This window comes from Micromys minutus (assembly GCF_963924665.1).
Source record: "Micromys minutus genome assembly, chromosome: 18".
In the NCBI taxonomy this organism is placed as follows: domain Eukaryota; kingdom Metazoa; phylum Chordata; class Mammalia; order Rodentia; family Muridae; genus Micromys; species Micromys minutus.
In genome coordinates, this window is record NC_137953.1 from 35573295 (window position 1) to 35581351 (window position 8057).

Genomic DNA, 8057 nt, shown 5'->3' on the forward strand with positions numbered 1-8057 from the left:
AGCCTGGTGAAGGGAGGCCTCCCCCCTCTCCCCTTTAAGTTCCCCTCCCTTCCCCAGCCCCTCCTCTTCCTCCTCCTCCTCCTCCTCCTCCTCCTCCTCCTCCTCCTCCTCCTCCTCCTCCTCCTCCTTTTCTTTTCCTACTGCACTCCTCTTGCTGTAACAACCTTTCTGCCCTGCTTTCGTCTGCTTTGGAAGCAAAGGAGAGAAGGAAGCTAGCGGCTCGGGTCCATTAACTGGAGTCCCGGAACCAAGGCTGAAGAGAAGCACCTCAGTCTAAGCGGGAGGCGCTGCTGTCCGCGGTGCTGAAGTTGGTGATTTGCTGTGTAATCTAAGAACCCTGCTCCAGACCTGACTAGTCCCTGACCCAGCTGTAGGAGTGGAAAAACCTCTTGCTGGGATGCTTTCTCTTTGGCATCTTTCCTCCCCTTCGGGTAGAGATGGTACAGGCTCCTGGAGCTTAGAACTCCCAAGAAACACAATCAGGCATCCGAAAGGCTGGTCTTCCGAGTGGTCCTAACACCAAGAGACAGGTCTAAACATTCTGACTGGCTGTAACTGAGAGATATAGGATTGATCAGATGTACCTAATGCAGATGGTTTAAATGTGTAATTAAATCTCTCTCTCTCTGTCTCTGTCTCTGTCTCTGTCTCTCTCTCTCTCTCTCTCTCTCTCTCTCTCTCTCACACACACACACACACACACACACACACACACACACACACAAACACACACACACATACAGGCATGCTGCTGAGAAAGCCACACACCACAAACACAAACAAACCCAAAATAAAAGGAGATTAAATATGTAGTGAAATGACAGTTACTTCAGTGTGCTTAGGTGTTGCAAGTATTGATAACTAGGAAGGTCTATAGAAAGGGCGATTTCTTTAATCACTAAGATGATTTTACTAATAAGCCTCAGTGTTACATCTCAGCTCCTATCTAGTCACATTGTACACTGATTTGTTTTCCTAGCATTTGGCCCAAGTGAAGTACTTGTATCCTTTTCTCCCCAAAGAATCAATCCTTTCACTGAATTTACTGACACAATTAAGAATTATAGATCTAAATACCTAATGATGTTTAGGGAGGTTTGAGGAGGAGTAACCATGTCTTTCAGAGTTGTGCAATAAATACGCATTTGCCTTTTGTGATAAATATTTTTGTGATGATTTCCCCAGTCCCTAATAGACTCTGTATTTTAATGTTAAGAGGGGTCTACTGTAAACAAAGCTATGTGCTTACTGCATGGTCGGAATGATGCTAAAGGGCCTGTTTCAGCATTAATTTAAGCCTTTTTTCCATATTGACTTTTAAGTTCTAGTAAGAAGTACAGATTAGGTAAAGTCTGTAAAAATAAAAACCACACAGTTGCCCAATGGTGGGAAGGAACAATATTATGCCTTGAGCTATAAAATACCCTTTTCATCATAAAATAGGGATCTGTGCAAATTAGAACATTTCTTTTTTCTATTTGAATTCCCAAACTCTTATAAGTCAATTTACACATTTCAGAATTCTACATACAGATTTTATCCACTAATTATAAAAGTTGAAAGGAAGAAAACATGAGAAATACATTGTCAAAAAGCACAACTTTTTACAACAGTCAATTGATAAACTATGTTCTTCAATTTTGATGATTGTACTACGTGCGACCAATGCAGTTCTCCCATATTTTACGTAGAATTTTAAAAACAAGCAATTGAAAGTATCATGTCTTCAGTACTTCAATGTATGTCTTTGCAGATGTACAATAAGCACATTTGTAACTAATCTACATCTTATAATGTCGATCAGACAGCTTTAATAGATAATATCAAGTTAAGTGTTTTCTAACATAAAATAGTTTTCTCTAAAATTATTCTAATCAGTTTATCATCATTTTTGAATGACTAAATTCAAACACAACATAAAATAACACATTCTAGATATTTAAGAGGTACTGACCAAACTGTACCATTTTCATGCTATCTAACATGGGCTAGTATTGTGTGTGACCAGAGAAGTTGCTACATCATCGAGTATAGGCATGAACATCATAACATGATTTGTAGCACAGCTATTTTTGCTTCTCAGTCTTGATAACTAGATCTTTATATTAGGAGACACATACAAACTGTTGAAAGCATAAATACTTCAATAGTAATTCCTTGGATGCTAATGCTCTATTTTATTTTTCATGCCATTTTATTATTAAAATCACAGTAAAGTAATTTCATGTCTATTAGTAAAAAGGTTGAAAACTCTAGTTTATTTGTCTTGGCAAGATACTGATAATATAATTGAAGGGTGGTTAGTAACTCTGCTGATATCCATTATATATGATAACTATGTTTCAGAGTTTGGAGTTCGGTCAGTGTTTGTGTTTGAAAATGATTGAATATACTTGGCAATGGTATTAAATGTCACATTAGCTGAATATAAAGTGCATCAAGTCTTGAGGTTAGTAAAACACTTTACAGTGCATACAAAGAGAAAATAAGGGCATGGTTGGAAAAGAAGCAAGGCAAATTACAATATTTTTGAGAAATAAAGATTAGATCCTTTCAACTACTATGAACAAATACTTGACAGTAACAACTTGACAGAAGAAAAATACATTTGAGCTCCAGGTTTCTAAGATGTCAGTTCAACATGATGAAGAAGATCTGGTGGAATATTATGAATATATCTGCTAGTGAGAAGGGCAAAATCTCTGTTTGTTTGCTTTAGTCAGATTCTGGTAATACAATTAAAAGGTTGTCAAAAGGCCTATGGATGTTTATTATATAAGAACGTATATTAAAACCCACTAAAGTCTTAGCTAAGTGGTAAAAGTGCTAAAATAACTGTCCTCTAATAGTATCTCTAAGTGAAGGAGTTTATTAAATGAAGCACTGAAAATTACAGCCATCTTTCAGAGTCAAAAAGCCTTGGAATTCCTATAAAATAAACTTTTATTTTAGAGTACAGACTACCCAACTTTGTCAAGAACATGGAGAAGGCCCTAGCACCTGCACAGCCCTTCACAACTGTTTCAGCTCCAGTTTTCTGACTTCTAATGCCCTCCTCTGGCTTCCAGAAGCATTGCATGTATATGGTGCAGGTAAATATTTATACATAAAAAATGTCTTTGGTACACAATTAGAAAGGGAATAGTGCCAGTCATACACTATACCCTATGAGAACCTTTCCACAAGTTTTGTTGAAGGTCCTAAAATATGTCTAAAAGCTAAGATTCCTAATCTAGTGAAAACAACTGAAACCTACACTGAAATTTGGTGTATATAGCATTTGTCTGGTATCTGGACTTAGCAAATCTTTCAGGCCTTGGGCGTTGTATAATACTTGATATCATAATCAAATATCAATAGTTGAAAAACCAACAAAGCAATATGTACAAACTTAGATTGTCAAAATATTACTTTTTGTGTTCATAAAATTATAGAATATCTAGTAGTATTTGGAGAAAACTCCTGAAAATGATTTGCTTAGAAAAAATGCACACATAATTTCTCATATTAATGAACAATTAGATATGTAAAACAAATTAAGACATTATATTCAGAAAAGAATACTTAATATACGTATAAGAATATTCTTGCAATTAATAAACAGTCTTAAGAACCCGAAACGGAAGCAGAAATAAAAGCAGTAACCAGTGTTGCCTTTTAAGAATTTATTTTAAAATTTAAATAAAATTAAAATACTTTACCCTTTTATTTTCTCCCTCTGAAATTATCGTGGCCCCTCTCTTCCACCCCATTATGCATTAATGTCTGATCTCTATAAAATTGATGTCTTCTGATTCTTTGTGCTTTACACACACACACACACACACACACACACACACACACACACACACACACACACACACACACCAACACGTACACACACTTATAAGAATACTTCTGCCAAGTTCATTTTTATTGTATATATATATATAAACTCCAGGCTGATCATTTTGTGTTGGATAAACAAGAAAGGGCATCATCTTTGGGAAAGGCTGATTCTTGATCTCTGGATGTCATTAGCTACCTGAAGCTCTTGGCCTAGGGGTTAGACCCCATGAGATTTTCCCCACTCTATGTTAGCATTTCTATTGATCTTGTCAAGTCTTGTTTAGGGAGATATTTACAGGGGAGTCCTAGCGAACTGTCTGGTTCTCTGAATCTTACAGTCATTTCATCCTGTCTTCTGTGGTGTTTCCTGAGTCTTGGATGCAAGAATTGTGTTGTAGATGTACCCTTTGCAGTTGGGATCCTTATTTTTTTAATTTCTATGTTGGGTCCAGTTGTATTTTTCTGTAATCAACTCTATTTTCTGTAAAGAAAATCTTCTTCACTGTGTAAAGGTACAGTGATACATATGTATGTGTTATAAGTATGAAAATGTAGTAGGGTATTATTTCCAGTCTACCAAAATTTGGGTATTAGGGTATCTTCTAATATCCATAGCCTTGATATCCCTAGCTAATTAGCATACAAGGCAATATGATTTCTCTTGTCACTCTTAAATCTTGTTGGTTATAGACCTTTAGAGATTTCTTGCCATGATGACCATTATTGTGGTTCATAAGCACCATTGCTTGTTTAAAACTATTGACTGATTCCTTCCTCTGACAGCTTGCATAACACTTTCCGGTACTATGGAAGATGGAGTGCAGGAAAGAAGTTGTCAGGTTTGATCTAGCTCCAATCATCAAAAGCTCAAGTCCTCAGTGTGTGATGTCTTTCCTCTTAGAGCCAATTGTGAATAATAGAAATCTTTTGGATCAAGAGCTATTTGAGGTATGACACTAACTACAGCAAAATTTCCTCATTTATGTTATTTGCGATTGTTAGAGTTCTGTTTTATTTTATTTATGATTACATGTAGGCACCTGTGTGTGGGCATACAAACATATATGTAGGATCTTTCTAGCCTGCAAAGGGCAGATCCCTTGAGTTGGGTTTACAAGCAGTTGTGAGCTAACAGATATATGTGCTGTGAACTTAACTCAGGTCCTTTGCAAAAGCAGCAAGTGCTCTAAATAACTGGCTCATCTCTCCATCCCTTAATCTAATCTATTAGCTTGTTGCTGTCAAAAGGCCAGCTTTAACTTGCTTAAACTGTGCCATCAATGAAGGTGAGACATATATTTCAGGATAACTATTTTTTGAAAGTAGTGATTAAAAATATAATTTGTTTCAGCAACATGGAGTTTTGGTTTTGTCAAATCTAACTTACAATTTATAAAGTGATTTTATTTTAAAATCTACAATTACTTGATTATATCACAGAAGAATAAAAATGTATGTTTAAAACAGAAGGCCATAGCAGCAAAAATAAAATATAATATTTAGCTTTACAGGAGAAGGGCTTGCTGGATTCAGTGTGTGAAGAATACATATGAAAAATTCACATATTTTACATGTTAAAATGTGCCAAAATGCAATATTTTTATTTAGAGGAGGAAGAATCATTCTTAAGAATCTCATTGTAATTGGCTGAAAATTATTCTTTAAATTGTGTTGTTTCAATCCAGACAAAATGAAACATAGAAAGGGAGGAATCAAGGAAAAATAAGAATAATAAGAAGAGAAAATAAAACAAAATCATAGAGCATAAAATGAATACTGAACACACCCTTCTGAATGTTGTTATGACACAGGCTTTAAAGAGTAAGTTGTTTAGGCAGGAAACAGCTAATTTTGGGTGGGTTTGCTTGAAAGTCCTGTGTTGAGTCTCTAAATAATCCTTTGAATGATATAATGAATATTTCCTGGCTTAATTTTCTCAGCTATAAGTTAGATATTTACTCTCATAAAATTGGGCTATTTTGAGGATATACTGTAAGTTTTGTACAATATATCTTGTGTATAGGTGGTTTCTAATTGTTAATTATTATATTATTTAGAATAGTAAACACAGTGAAATTAATTAAAAAATACTGAGACATAGAACCTCACATTCATTCCTGTGTAAATTCCCACTGCAAAAGCATCCTGAATATTCTGAATAAGACTTTTTTTGTCAAAAATTATCAAATATTGTTTCGAAAAGAACAGCTTATGAACAATTGTATTAGGAAAAGAAACACTGAATGCATATTGCAATACTAGTATGGAATATTTTTTAAGAATAAAGATTAATGTAAGAAAACAGGGTCTACCAATACAGAAGAAATGGTGTCTTATGTGCCAGCTAAAATTTGGGCTTGCAGACCTCAGTCCCTCATACGATTTTGAAATAGTAGAGTTTTGTTATACTCTACTGTTTAATAATGCTACTTCATTGAGACAAGACAAGGTTGGCCTATACTATAAAGCAATATTTCAAATGGACAGAGGAGGGCCAAGGACACGTTTCACATTTAAAGGTTAGTAACAAAAAGGAAGTCAGGCTTTATGAGATCTCTTCCTCCAAGGCTGTATTTAAGCTTCTTCCATAAACAACAAAGGGTTGAAACTGTTGGCATCTCACCTAGTCAATACGTCTGTTCTTGTGGAGCACTTTATAGAACAAGAACTGCTGAAAAGTGAGTAATTTCCATGTAATATTTGCTCACCACATGTACGTTTTAGTGAAAAATATTAGGGCTCACACTGGCATTGCTATTTTTCTTTAGATAAGAAAATTTTCTATGTAAGAGGATAAGGAATTTAAGATATGAAATGCATATTTTCAAATTTTGTAGACTCTGTCCTTTGGACTCAAGAAAACAAATGTTGATGAAATTTGTGTGCAGTTTGTGCCCTCTGAATGAATAACCGAGACATAGAAACATTTTAGGCTTAATTTTAAAATGCATGCTTCTCTAGATTTTTTAAATATATATATATATGACATTTGATATCAACTGCACTGGACAGAAATTTTTAATAAAATTTACATTTCTAGTTATGTCATGACTGTAAATATTACATCACAGGAAATACTATTGACGTTTTCCCCCCTCAGGAAGGACACCCCTTAATGCAGAGAAATTGTTTGAGCTCATGAAAGTTAACTGTGTATTACATAATTTCATCTTCATACGTACAATGTTAGCAAAAGAGTAAAGGGAAAGATGGACGAAGCTAATTGAACGGAAACAAAAATACAAAAGCCAGATATAGAAAACAAACGTTGTGAGCTAAGAACAGCAGTAAATAAAATTAGAGACAAACCTACCACCCATGTTCTGAGTAGGAGAGCACAGCACGTTCTTATACTTGTTGCCAAGGCATCTTCTCTCACACAGCACTCTTATTCTAAGTGAAAATATATAAATAAACAAAGAAACAAACTCTCCAGATTAGTTTAAATAGACAACATGAGATCTTATGTACATATCTATAAACAAAACCTAGTTCAGCTTTCTTTGAGAATGAATAAGTTTGATTATTTTGGCATATCCTAAGCAAAGTCCAATCATTGTGAGGATGGGGAACTCAAGAAAACATCGATAGTTAATAGAAACTAAAAAAATAAAATAAATCACCTTTACAATTTATGTTAAAACCCCTCCTCATAAAGTCACTTTTATTCCCCTGAAGTAATTGTCATCTCCAAGACTTAGTGTTGAATAAGCTCACCCTTTCTAGAGCTTTCTGAATTCTGACTGGCAGGTCCAAGTCAGGTGTTCTACCTCAAACACCCCTTGAACCCTAGTGATTGAAACAGGCTTCTCTCAGCTTCTGACTTTTTGCTCTGCCTGACCTCAGACTAACTCTAGTAATCTGTTCTAATATTGTGGCTCCTTATTCTTTGGCTTTACTGACTCTGCTGACCTGCACTGAACTGACCAAACTCAACTCTAATGCACTAACTCCCAACTTCTTAAGTCTGAACTGTACCTAACTGACTGACTTGAATGCAACTTACTGAAGGAACTCAGAACTGCATGCCTCTGTCTCCTGAGTGCTGGGAATAATGGTGTATACCACCACACTTTGACCTAAGTTTTTCTTTACCTGAAATCTGCTCTGTACTGGACTGAATCTAGACTCATAGATCAGCTTGCTTCTGTCTCCTGGGATTAAAGGCATATCTGTATTCCGGTGGATCATACAGATATAGAAGGTCTTTTGGTGTGATCTCTTGCCAG